This window comes from Dermacentor silvarum, chromosome 2, assembly GCF_013339745.2.
Source record: "Dermacentor silvarum isolate Dsil-2018 chromosome 2, BIME_Dsil_1.4, whole genome shotgun sequence".
In the NCBI taxonomy this organism is placed as follows: Eukaryota; Metazoa; Arthropoda; class Arachnida; order Ixodida; family Ixodidae; genus Dermacentor; species Dermacentor silvarum.
The window spans coordinates 55959981-55973798 of NC_051155.1; the positions used below are offsets into that span (position 1 = coordinate 55959981).

Consider the following 13818-nt stretch of genomic DNA (forward strand, 5'->3'; position numbering starts at 1 on the left):
ATTATTATTATTATTATTATTATTATTATTATTATTATTATTATTCAAAATCTACGTATTTTCTTTGCTGTATTTAATTTATTATTAAGTTCATATTATTACTATTCCTATTCAGGCAAGGCTGACTAACTTAGTATAGACTACTTAATTCTTTTATTATTGCTTTATTTCTCATTTTCAATTAGTCATTTATTTTTATTCTTATACTTATATAGTTATAAATTAATTTATTTCAAATTTCTATCATAATACCACCCGGTTCGTGGCCTATCCCCTCAGTGGGTTGTGCCAAGTGTTGAGGCATCATCATCATCATCATCATCATCATCGCACTCGCTCCGCTCGGCCGTTGCCTGTTTCTGGCATCCATAAAAACGCCAAGCGCATCTCACCTTGAACGCGTGCTATCAATTTGGTTTTACTGCATTTCAGTGCGTGTGTAAATGTCAAAACGCGGAAGATGTAGTGGCTATTTGCCATGGTGGTCGCACCAGCGCAATGTTCTCGTAATAAATTATTTTGATTGCAGCAAAGTTTACGGCTCGTTTCTTTGGCACGTCTAAATGTTCAGCAACTGTGCGTCTGATTGACCGCATGCAGGCTACTTACATACACAGCTACTGCGGCGTATGGACGGATTCTTGCAAAATACGAGGTGCAAAATATGCTTCACTTTACGATGAGTCAACGGGGAGGCTCAGTAAGTGCTTGACAATTTTGCACCGAGCCCGGTGTCAGAGAACAGCTGAAATTTATTACTCATACTTCCGCGGCATTGACACTCGGAGAGCCCGATATAGAAGGGTGACAGTTTGGGCTAGTTGTTATTCCATAGTGTAGTAAATTTAAAGAGCAAACGAAGACGGGACGGCAAGAAGCACAGACAAGCGCATAATTACACTTATTGGACTAAGGCCCGATATAGAGTCCTATAGCTTCCTGCCGTGAAATATGCCCATGGGAAGTGGTGCCTTCAGAATGGCAGGGCTGTAAGCCAAAATGGGTTGTTGAACTTCAAGGGTGTGCTCTCAGCAAGGGTTCGCGCTTTAACATAATTATTTCGACAACCATTTTGACATTTCCGTCGACTCGGTTTTCAAACTCGGGTTTCAAACTCAGTATACTAACTTTACGATAGTATATTATCTCTAGAGGAAAAGCTGGCCGAAAGAAAGCGGCAACCGCAAAGGCGCCGCCATGTTGGTTTACGACCCACTTTTGTAGCGCGAAGAATATTCAAAATGTTGTGCGAGAACAAGCATATACACGTATCACGTACTCATGAACGGCGTTTAAAGTTCATTCCGCATATTTTTCAGAAAGATTGGATGGATGTTTATAAAATTTGTACGTAAAATTAACGACGACTGAAAAGATGCGTTTGTAGGCGCCTGAACTAGATGGCGCCGCTGTACAGAAGGAGTCTCGTAATCGCGTTGATTGCGCGTCTCGTCGTCTGCGACCGCGTGCCTTCACAGTGTAGCAACATGGCGGTGCTCTTGCAGTTACCAATTTCATTGCATGGACGCTATGGGCAGCTTTTCCTCTAGAGTTCTGAGACCGCTCAGAACATGAATCGAGACAACCTTGCCGATGGAAAGATTGCCTATCGTACTGGTTAAAACAAGCCATGTTCTTCTCATTAAACGTGGATTTATATTTTAATTCTTCACTAAAAGTCGCAAAAAAATGACCTTTGTCGCCCCACGCGGCAACACGAAGATGCATGAGAGGTCCACCATGTGACCTTCTATTAGTGTGCACGGTTCCTGGTACAAAATGCAGTACATTTTTTGGGTTATAACTTCTTTCTAGATAGATAGATTTTATTTATATGAAAGACAGAGAGGTCGACCTGAGCTAGTATGCTCTACTCTGCTACTATGTACTGGGGAGGAGGGAAGGGGAGGGAAGGGGAATGAAAGTACTGTAGTGGATGATGATGACAAGAGGAGTGGTGAGTGCTTATGTAAGTTCGTTCTAACTTACATTGTGCAGATAGGCCTTCGTTTGTAGTGAGCAGAAAAGTGGCGCTGACTTTGCCTTCGTTTTAGATGAGTAGGCTTAGCTCGTCTATCGACAGATTCACGACGACGGGGGCCAGCCAGCCATGACGTAGGCGTGTACTTTGGAAAAAAGTGGTACAATTATAAGAAAAGTCTGCACAACTCATTGTTATTGTACCAGCTTTTCATTTTCAAAATCCGTTGAAAAGGTCAGAATGTAGGTGGGTTAACCAGTTCCACTCGCTCATATTAAAGCAGAACCAACGTTTATAGATACTTAAACGTTGAGCACATGGAGGAAGTAAAAATATAGGAGGAAGCATTACGTCACGCAGCCAGCCTTGGCAAGCGAACGCTCCGTGTGTAGCCAGCAGTGGTGGCCCAACACGTGACCTTTTGCTAGGTTGTCTTGAATGGGAAGGTGTCGCTTTCCGGCGGCGCTTTCCTTCGGGCGCGCGTGACCCCCTTGCGCACCGATGCCACTAGGGGAAATGTGGCGCTGCCGCTCGCGGCTCGGCAAGCTTAGCCGCGCCGGCCTCGTCTCCGTGCCTTTGCCGTCAGTTGGTCTCGTCGCCTGTTTTGGGTGTTTCTCGCGATACATAGCGTGTTGTACAGCATTGTCGCGGCATTGTCATCCTAGTATCATTCACGAGTCCTTTCACGCTAGCTCAATCTGATCACCATCGTCTGTTTTTTTTTTTCCTGTTGCGTCTAGGTTTATCGTTGGCGACTTTATTATTGGAACTGAAGTCGTGATACCATGTCGCATTCCTGCCCTCCCAGGAGAAGTCGTGCCCACAGTATTTCCGAACTTGCCAAATACATTAGCAGGACTCTGACGAAAGAACGAAAAAGGAGATATGTCTCACACGCTCCACGGTCCCAGGTTCGGCACCGAAACTACTCCGGTATAGACAGTTCTGCCTTCTGTGACCCTGTATGCCTGGACTACATATTCGACTCTCTGAGTTCGAATAAAGTATTATTATTATTATTGTTATTATTATTATTATTGTTATTATTATTATTATTATTACCTTACAAGAGAAGCGGCACTTGTCTTGACACGACGGGGGAATGCCCATCGGCAGGCGTGGAGGCTGCAAATATAGAGCGGGATGGAATGCTTAATCCAGTCGCAGAAGAACTGTTCATTTTCAAGCTTAAGCGACCTTCGGAACTGTATCATAAGAAACCAACAAACAGTGACACCAAGGACAACATAGGGAACATTACTTGTACTTATTAATTGAATTAATAAAATGATAAATTAATGAAAATAAAAATGGATGAAAAAAAGTCACAGGCCTGCGCTACACACGCCGCACAGTCACAGCGTAAGCTGGTTGAGCGTCGCAAGAGTAGCTCCAATTTCGGCGCCACGCACAACAAGGTCTTCGCGGCGAAGTGTCTTCGCCTCGATTTTGACGAGAACGATCTGAATTGTCCGGCCGGCGTCGACGGCGAGCTGCGGCTTGTAATGCTCTCTGCACAGCAGTCTGCTGAGCCCGATGATGCCTGGTTGTAGCCGCGCACGTAGCTCTACGATTCGCTTTTTCAGCAGCGGTTCGTACCTTGCGAGGAAACGCCATAACGTGCACCGAAGAGGTACCCAGAATACGTGGCGCACATCTAACATCGGGATAGCGTTCATTGCGCGCCTCGTCTGAATCGCATCTCGCCGCACGCGGCGGTTGCAGGCACCTTAACTATAGATGGCGCCACCATACTGGCGGAGGCTCGGGTCGTCTGCGCCTGCGCGCTTGCCTATAGGACACGTCTAAAGGGAATTTTTCTTCTGTCTGATAGCAAGCGCTTGCGTGGCTTAGTGGTAAAGTATCCGACTTACACGCAGCGGGCCTGGGCTCGATCCCGGCGGAGAGCGAGTACTTTTTTCGCATTTCCAGTGATAGTGGTTACGGGGGCGGTGGCGGCACCATCGTGACCAGAAACGGCTATTGGAATGAGCCCATAACAGCTTACGCTGTAAAGCAACTGGCCGCAGGTGGGGAACGAACCCACGTCTTCGCATTAGGCGCGCGATGCTCTCACCATTGAGCTACCGCGGCGCCGTTTTCCCATCCACTTTCTGGGGTATTTGTCTTACAACTAGAATTAACCCTGGGAGTGTTAGCCAGCGCCACCACTCAAACCTGTGGCCACTGCAGAAGCTTAAACAAAACAACATTGATCGTTACCAGACTGCACAGTTTGCATTGAACGAAACGCCGCCTGTTGTGTTAACCAATATGGTAGTGTTCTTCATTTGACAAGGACTTCCCAGCTGCAGCATCCACTTGGCTGGGCAGCTTCACAAGGAAACCGTTGTGGAATCTAAAGAGCAAACACAAGGGACCTTGGGGCCTTTTATATCCATCAGAATCATTCTACAAGCTGGCCAATGCCCTTGAAAACATGCTCAGTTGTGCATTCAGTCTAACCCGTTTGCATGCCAAAGCTGTGGCAGAGTTTATGCAGTCAATTGGTGATGTGCCAAATATGGGTTGCCTAGAGCTTTCTGCTGCCCTGACAGAGCATCAGTTGTACGTTTTTATTGGGTCACAAGGATTCATTTTTTTTTGCTTAAAGGTGTCAATCAGCAGGGCATTCAGAATAAACTAAAAACACTGAAATCTTGCGAGTTGCAGAAGAAATTTTCCCATAGTTGTTTTTTTCCTCACTTAAATGATTTTATGATCAGATCTGTTGCTGTCTACGATCATAGGAAATTGCTTATTTGAGCGTCGAAAGCTCATGCTACAGGTCTGCAAACGCTGCCAAAAAGTGGTTTGCACGTCGAGAAGTAATCAGGTAATGACTGCAGTTTACAGGTCCTACGGCATACATAGGGTGATCGATTGCTGACCTCGAGGACGACGGTCGCATTTTGAGGGAGTCGAAATGCAAGGCGCCCGTGTCACGTACGATGTTAGTGCGCGTTAAAGAACCCGAAGTGGGCAAAATTATTCTGAAGCCCCCCATTAGCCCCTATGACCCTGATCCGCTTCACAAAATGTGCACGAAAAAAAAAACGCGTTTGAATCTATCGATGCAATGTGAACTGGGCCCGTGAAATTGCACAGGAGTGATGATGTGGTCTGATAAAACGTTATTTTCGTGATAAAGACGTATTCTTTGAAGCTCGCAGAAAGCTCGCGCTACCCGAAACCACTTTCACTTCGGTGGTAGAGATGCAGCCGACGCGAGGCTGGCGATGCGCTCATTTCGGCTGCGTGCCTTACCGATGACGATGATGATGATATATTGGCATCCCCTCTGAATTGGGGTCATGTCTCACATACACGAAGAGATGTGTGCAGGGGTGCTATAACGTAAAATGATTCCAAAGTGTTTTGATTCCAATTTCTGCAATCGGCCTCCATGGTTGGTCAAAACATTTTCAGGCCACTCACATGCTCTGGATGTGCCCAGCCATAGAAAACTCTATACTTGCCACAAAGGAACAGTGGGAGGAGTTCCTAAGAAGCGACCACGACCACATCGAACTCCAGGCAGTCCAGAGGGCCCACGACATCGCAGCGGGATTTCGCCTCCTGGTGCCATCGTGGGCGGAGCCACCGACTTGACCTGAGGTAGGGTTCCTCGATGCGTGCGCCCCCCTCCGCCGCCGTGGAGGGTGGAGTCATTCTGTGAAGGGGTGAATGCCGCCTTTCGAGTGGCGGCCGCCATTGCGCTCCCCACGCATCGTCGCGGCTGGTTGAGTGAGACACGTGTGCGGCGTCTTCTAGCGCAAAATGCCCGGGTGTTGCGTGCCACAGTGCACAAACCATTCGCGAAATGGCTGGAAGATGTTCCGAAACATCCGAAGAGGCGACTCCTGTGGCTGTTAAAGATCAGGCGCGACAAGTGGCAACCCACGGACCGTTCCTGTTTGTGCAGCGTATACGTTATTGCCTTTCTGTGTTTGGGGAGTTAAAGCTGTGTGACACTGGCACTTTTGATCGCGATCGAGCCTTATCCGGATCGAATTTCTCGATCGTGATCAGTTCCCTTGCGCAAGCTGCAGAAGGAACCCAATCATTGTTGAGAAATCAGATCCCGATCGGGCTTAATCGTAATCACCAGTGCACCGTGTGCAATAGTTCATTTGCAAGCTATTTCCCGTAGCGTTTGTCCGTCTTGTAGTCTTGATATCTGGCATGTAAACGTGCGTGTTTAACTCGTTCGTTTCTGGATAGAACAAAATGCGTTGTTCTTAAACGCTTGTTGTGCATGAGCTGCAAGTGCGTAAAGTTCTGCGCCTACGTTGTGCGCTTTTAAATGCGAAGCATTTCTTAGCGCACTTCGGCGACTTTGAGCATATATCTATCTATCTATTTATCTATCTATCTAGCCGCCTATGACTTTGTGCTCTCCTGGCTGTTTGGTTAATGGGATGAATACGAAAATTGGTAGGTCACAACATGACTGCATGACGAACATAAATGACAGGTCATAAGATAAAATCAAAGCATGAATGTCATGAGCGGCATGATTTACGTGCCACGGTCTTGGTACTCTTGCGGACGTTTCGCTAACTTGATATATACCAAAATTGGTATGGCGAGACAACAATGTCTGACGACCATGGGTGACACGTCCTAAGAACATGAAAATCGTGACATGCATTTCGCGCCAGCTCGAAGCCGCGAGAATCAGTGGGAGTGGAAGCAAGACATGCGCTGCAGTTAATTTGCAGTGAGTTGTAGCGCTTGTTCTTGAAAAAGTTCTCAACCAAATAAACAATCTACGGCATGAGAAATCGCTATGTATTGAATGCATTTTGTTTCCTCTACGTTGAGAAGCCGTGTGGCCGCTTTATTTTAAAGATATCGATGACCGGCCGCTTTATAACAATCACCGGTTTACGCAATATTGCTGCGGAAAACATGCTCAACAACGTTTCATAGTCAATGTCTGCATGAGAGTCGTGATTTAGTGCCACAAAAGCCATATGTAGAGCACCAAATCATCTGACATGTATTCAACAATTTTTACCCATCTGCACATTTACAGGACGGTAAACGAAATAAAAAAATTCAGAATACCCTGCGTTGCAGCATGCAGTCCATAAATGGGGTAGCTGATGACTGATTTGAAAACACAAATGTTTTTTACAATTTTGTTGAAGGCACAAAACACACACAACGAAATGCGATGGGACTCGTGTGTGTGTGTGTGTGTGTGTGTGTGTGTGTGTGTGTGTGTGTGTGTGTGTGTGTGTGTGTGTGTGTGTGTGTGTGTGTGTGTGTGTATGTGTGTGTGTTTCGCACGTTTAACCAATATATAGCCCAACAAGACGCTATCTTAAGGTGTTTATGCAGCTGGCTTGGATGGTAGCCTTCCGCTGCCAGCGAGACCGGCTGCACATTCCGCTCTAAAAATAAATATTACAAAACGTAAATCGGGGACCTTCACGCTGCCGATGCGAAAACTTTGTGTTCTCGTCATATCGTTAAGGTACCACACGTTTTACATAACGAACTCTACGTGCAGCTGCACAAAGTACCGCTTGCTGCCTATTCTGGCTATAGGCTGCCTGCGGAGAGGGCATCGTAATGGCGGACGCCGTAGCAGACGACGCGGTTGTCTCCACCCTCCACGGCGGCGCAGGGGGGCGCACGCATCGAGGAACCCTAACCTGAGGGAGCCTTCGGCTCCCCCTGGCCAGTTTCTCAGAACCAACAAACGTTCTTGTCACTGTCACTCCCAACTTCGCCTGTCTGTCACGCGACGTCGCGAAAACCGCGATAGCTCCCCATCTGATATAACGTGTACACACTGATTATGCATGACTAAAGCTGTCTGTCACGCGACCTCAAAAAACCGCAAAAACTCACCACGTCAAAGTGACGTGTACGCGAAAAAAAGGCATTAATATGCCGAACAAAACTGAAAAATTTTTCTGAATAGCCACAGACTGCCCCGTTCCGAAAGGAATACAAGATGGCTGCCCACCGATCGTTCAGGCCCTCGCTACTCGCACCTGCCGGTGAGCATGTATTTATTTGCGCATGATAACCCTTTTTGCGTGGCAGTAAAACGTTATCGAGCCCTTTCGGTATGCATACGACATCGCTCTGCCAACTCTTCCTTGCTTAGGATCCGTTTTAGCGGCATTCTTATCCTTCCGTTGCACGCCGCCGCGATTTTCGACCAGCCACCGCAAGCTAAGTAAGGCGAAGTGGACCAATCAGAGAAGCCGGCACCACCCTCTTCATGCAGTTATCTATTTTCACTGTGCTGGCTCAGCCCCATCGAAGCCCTCTCCACTAGAGCGCGCTCCTCGCCTCTTGAATTTAAAGTCCCTGTATAAGAAAAGTACCGCCATCCTTTGATCAACGCCGCTTCTCTCTCTCCTGTATCTCCGATTGGACGATGATAGCGCGCGCTTTCACATCTTTATGTTTTTTTTTTCCCCGCCACAGAGCCATGTTGAAAGTCCTCTGCGCAGCCGCAGTCGCCGGCGGCGGCTGCGGCGCGCGCCCGGCCTGAAAGCTTCAACGCGGACTTTCTAGGTGCGCCACCGTCGACTTGCTTTCGCAAGCAATAAGTAAAGAAAAAAAAACAACCACTTTAGGAGAGGAGACGGCGGAGGAAAGAGTAGATGGCGGTACTTTTCTTATATAGGGATTTTACTTGAATTAGATAAGAAAAACCGCTGAGTGTAGACAATGTTATTGGTTTTGAAAGCGAACAAAGGAGAACTCCTATAAACGAGGACAGTGTTTGATTGTGTTGTTCCGACAACGCTGTGGGACACCGTCCGATGCTTGCGTGAGTGGTTACGTAAATTTGACGTCCGGAGTTTGGAATCAAAACAGTTTTGAATCATTTTACGTTATAGCGCCCCAGATCTGCTGCGTTCGTTGAAGAAGATAATGGTGGTACCAAATGGGGCACCCAATTGTAATGTGTTGCAAACATGGTGGAACTGTCAAACAAGGTTTTCCTTGTCTGAATCAAGTTAACAGATTTACAGGCGGCCCCAAAATGGGGCGTTTATATTGAATGACAGCTAGAACTTGTTAAGTAGGACTTATTAACACCCGTGCGTTAATTCTATCAGGAACTGCGCGTCTGCGCAACAGCCACGACTCTCCGGCAGCACAATCATACGGAATAACAGTCCTCACTTGCGTCGGTCACTCACCTTTGAGACTTCAATAGTGCTGTTATGCGTTATATTCAAACGGAAACGACTATTCAGCGTCTTACGGTATATCAAGAACACTTCCATATATATATATATATATATAGTGGTTTGGCCTGCTATGCATAATATTTCTGGGAATAACAGTTTTTCGTGCAGTATTTACTAATAAGTGTGTTTGTTACTGTAAACACGTGCGCTTATTCCGGTCGGGAGTTCTCACTTTTTCAATTAGTGCATTTAGAATGTTTGTTATTTCTTCCCTTACATATATATCGTGAATATATGTCTATGTACCCTTTGATTTAATTACCTAGAAATACATTGTTCATTCTTTGCGCCGCGCAGTTAATAAACCTCGTTTATTTCACTCTAATATTGTTTTCTTCGATCATTGTCTCTGATCAATATCCACCAACAAGAAGCGCGCGTAAAATGTTCTCAAAGATAATCCTTCGAGGTTTTGGAAAACCATCAATCCTAATGATTCTAGTCCTTCGTCATTTATTATCGATGGTATCCCCTGTACCGAGCCTTCCAGCATCTCAGAGACTTTCAATAATTTCTTTGAATCCGTTTTTGTCTCCGACGATGGTCTTAATCCACCTTTCAACCCTCTTTCCCTCCCAGCGCTTCCCAATATTACCATAACTGTCGAAGGTGTTCTTAATCTTTTACTCAACATCAACACAACTAAAAGCTGTGGTCCAGACGATATTCCAAACACTTTTCTTAAGCGATACTCTGAGTGGAACGCACGTTACCTCGCAATTATCTTTTGGAAATCACTTCTGACATCTACCGTTCCGAGCATTTGGAAAACGGCTAACGTGCTCCCAGTTTTTAAATCTGGTAAAAAGCAAATCATTTCTAACTACAGGCCAATTTCCTTGTTATGTACTAGTTGTAAGTTACTTGAACACATTATTCACAAACACATTGTTAGTTACTTAACAGAGAACAACGTTATCTCAGCGTGTCAACATGGTTTTCTGCCCGGTTTCTCGACAATAACACAACTTATTGAGTTTTCGCATGATATTGCTACGGTGCTAAGCCGAGGCCAGCTGGATGCTATATTTATAGACTATGCTAAAGCTTTCGACTCTTTCTGTCATAGAAAACTGCTTCTCAAGCTTCATGAGGTTATTAAAAATGACCAACTAATTACTTGGATTGCTGATTACTTGCATCACAGAAGCCAGTACGTTTCCTTTAATAAAAGTAAGTCCAATACTATCGAAGTTACATCTGGTGTGCCCCAAGGATCTGTGTTAGGCCCGCTTTTATTTATAATCTATATCAATGACGCCGTGAAGGTCACTGAAAACTCGCCAGTTTGCTACGGTTATACGCAGACGATTGTGTACTGTATTCCGAAGTGTCGAATGCAAATGACCAGTCAGTATTAAATGAAGTTTTTTTCTAAGTTTTGCGCTTGGAGCGATACTTGGCAACTAGCACCTAACCTAACAAAGACAGTCTCGATGACCTTCACGAATAAGAAAACACCTTAGCACTTTAATTATGGTTTCAGTGGGACTAAAATTGCACATGTAGATGAATTCAAGTACCTCGGGGTAACTTTTGCTCATAACATGAAACATCAGGCCAGTTTTGGAGTATGCGTCCGTTGTCTGGTCCGCGTATTCTTCTTGTGAGGCTAACAAATTGGAATCTCTGCAAAACAAAGCGATGAGATATATTTACAACAGATATGACCACCATTTTTCACCCTCTTCACATGCCCATGACCTATCGCTTGACACACTTGCGCACAGACGCACGTGTGAGCGTCTTATCATTTTGCATAAAATCATACACGGGTCGTCGGTTATTGCGGCACCGGTTTCATTTGTGAAGTGTCCTGCGCGTGCAACTCGAAGCACTCACCCCCTTAACCTTGTTCCATTTCAATCACGCTTGAACACTTTTAAATTTTCATTTTTCCCGTCAACAGTCGAGCTCTGGAATGGCCTTGACGGCTCACTTCGACAGTTACCTCCCGCACAATTCGCGAAAGAAATCTACCACATCTCTCATTAGTTCTAAGATCTGCTGGTGTACTCTTTATTTTTTGTACCTTTGAATACATGCCTTTCTTTACACGCAATATTGTTTGTACTGACCCTGCACATATGTAATATGCTCTACTGATTGTATGCTATATAATGTTTGATTTTGCCTATTTAGGCTACTTATGTACCCACCCCTGCAATGTCTCACACTGAGACGGCAGTATTTGTAAATAAATAAATAAATAAATAAATAAATAAATAAATAAATAAATAAATAAATAAATAAATAAATAAATAAATAAAATGACACGATATCAATAATAAAATTTTCTTACGTAGCTTCATGTTGCAGAGATAGCAGTTACTATTAGAAGGCAGTGGTAAAAACAGCAGTTCACCTGGCTAAAACTACATTTGGTACCGGCCGTCAAGAGTCATGGGCGCACCAAAGCAACTAAAAGATTTTAAAAAATGTTCTGCACAGACGTTCTGCGAGAAAAAGTGGGCGTCCGCCAGCGTCCGCGTAGTGAGCGCGCTCGCTAGCAGACGACGCGCTTGACAACGACAGCAAAATTGAAGACGTCGCGTTGTATAATCCATGCCTCAAATAAAATATACAGGGTGTTTCAGCGAACCCTTTCAAAGTTTATTTAAGGTTGCCTGTGGTAGATAGCCCAATTCTAGTTAATGAGCTAGTCTACTCGAAGAAGCGGACATTACTTGCGCAAGAATATGAAATACATAATCGAATAATGAACAAAAATTCACTAATAAACTTTTTAACTAATTACCTGATGGCCCATATTGCAATTTATAAATTGTAGCCGTGGAGTTCGCAAGGCGGATCCACTTGGAAGGAATTATCGGGATGACACCAGTTTGGAGCTCTGACGTTTTCTCCACGTGTTGGGCCACCGCACTCGGCTTCAATCGCGTTGTGGTATATGCTCCCTCTTATCTTTTTCCTTCCTCCATGGTTGAGCAGAACGATGGGCGGCTTTCACAATTTGCGAGGCGCGCTGAAGGAGGTTACATACTAAAACTTGTGGAGTCGAGGTGATTCACCGAAAGTGAAGTCGGTCGCCGCCATCTTGCTCGGGGCAAGAGCCCGCGCCGCCGTGTTAAGTCGGCGTAGCAGAGCACGGAGTGTGCTGTCTCGCTGCTGTTGTAATTGCATTTAATGATTGTGGCATGCTTTTCTGGAGCATTGCAGCGCCTCAGTAGGTCATGGTGAAATTCGTCCGTTTCTTTCGCCTGTACAAGTCGGCTTAAGAAGACGCCGGGAATAACATTTCACCTGTTATTGCACGTCTCTTATTGTATGCTTACGGCCGTCTGTGTGGTGTGCGTTTTCTTCTCTTGGGAACCATTGGGAAGGTGCGCGTATGTACATGACGTACTACATTACACGGGTCCCGATGTTAAATTTACACCCTAAATACTTATCGGCGCTTGGCTACGCGTAGTTGGGTTGGGATTTCACCGCTAGCTTGCAGCGCGCTCGAGTTGTGCTCGAACACGCGTGGGGTCTGATTGTACGTGCTGCAATGTGTCTGTTTGTAATAGGACTGAAGCACAAGAGGCGCTTATGTACCGAACGATAGGTGCTCGTCCGCGTCTGTCGTGTCTTCTTCGTGTGCATGTGTACTTTAAATTTTTGCACTGTATCTGGAAGTAACTATGTTACACTACCTAGCCCAACAGACGGTCCTTCCTCGGACATTTTAATCGTCGTAAAAGTGTAAATGTAGATAATTGGCAGCTTCATAACCGATTATAAACAATCTACGTAAACCAATAAAAACATTGATCAGAGAGATTAGCCATAGGGGAACATAGCTAGGGCTCCATCGTAAATGCTTATAGTATGGGCAGGCCAACTTGAAATTGGGGAGTGGACTAACTGAAATTTCCCACCCCTAAATTTCAAGTTGGCCCATTCCCAAATTGAGGTAGGGCCATCTCCAAATTGAAGTTGGCCAACCACAATATTCAAGTTAACCTACCCCCGAATTTCAGGCTGGCCCACCCCCAATATCAAGTTGGTCCATCCCTAAATTTCAAGTTGGCCCACCCCTACAATAAGCTTCCGCATGGATTTTCTATTGAGCCCTATATATCCCTATCGGTACTCTTAGTGATCAATTTTGTTATTGGTTTAAATTGTTCCTAATCACCTATAAATATACCAATCACCTACATTTGCACTATTATAACAATTAAACGTCTTCGAAAATTATGCATTTTTGTGCAGATGGACTCGCCGCCAGGGGGCCGAGGAGAACAGACGTGTCTCACATGGGCTCCCGCTTTTCGTGCTTCTCATCCCGGAACAAGGCCAGTGACGAATCTAAGTTTTGCACCGGTGCAACCGGCAAGACGAGAGAAATCGCCGGACAATAGCCTATTTCGGGTAAGTGCACCTTATTTCAAGATATCAAGTCGACCGCACACCCACCCGGTTAAGCCTAACGCCAAAGCAGCTGCCGCAATCCCATCGGAGGAAACGCCGTCGCGGCGCACGCCACGTGAGCACGAGCGCACGAGCGCTCGCCCACGCCGCGGCGAAGAGCCCCTACGATGAGCCGAGAGGCAGCTGAAGCAAGCGAAATGTCAAAGGCGCAGAAAGAAGAGGAAGCAA

At 45.6% G+C, this 13818-nt stretch overlaps 1 protein-coding gene and 1 non-coding gene across 2 annotated transcripts in view; one reads left to right on the plus strand and one right to left on the minus strand.

The window, feature by feature from the left end:
- Positions 1 to 13818, plus strand: part of LOC119441492 (transmembrane 9 superfamily member 2) — a 271918-nt gene that overhangs the window by 3054 nt on the left and 255046 nt on the right. The gene's annotated exons all lie outside the window — the stretch shown is intronic.
- Trnar-ccu (transfer RNA arginine (anticodon CCU)) lies at positions 4004 to 4075 on the minus strand. The gene has a single exon. It is a non-coding gene; the product is annotated as a tRNA-Arg (tRNA).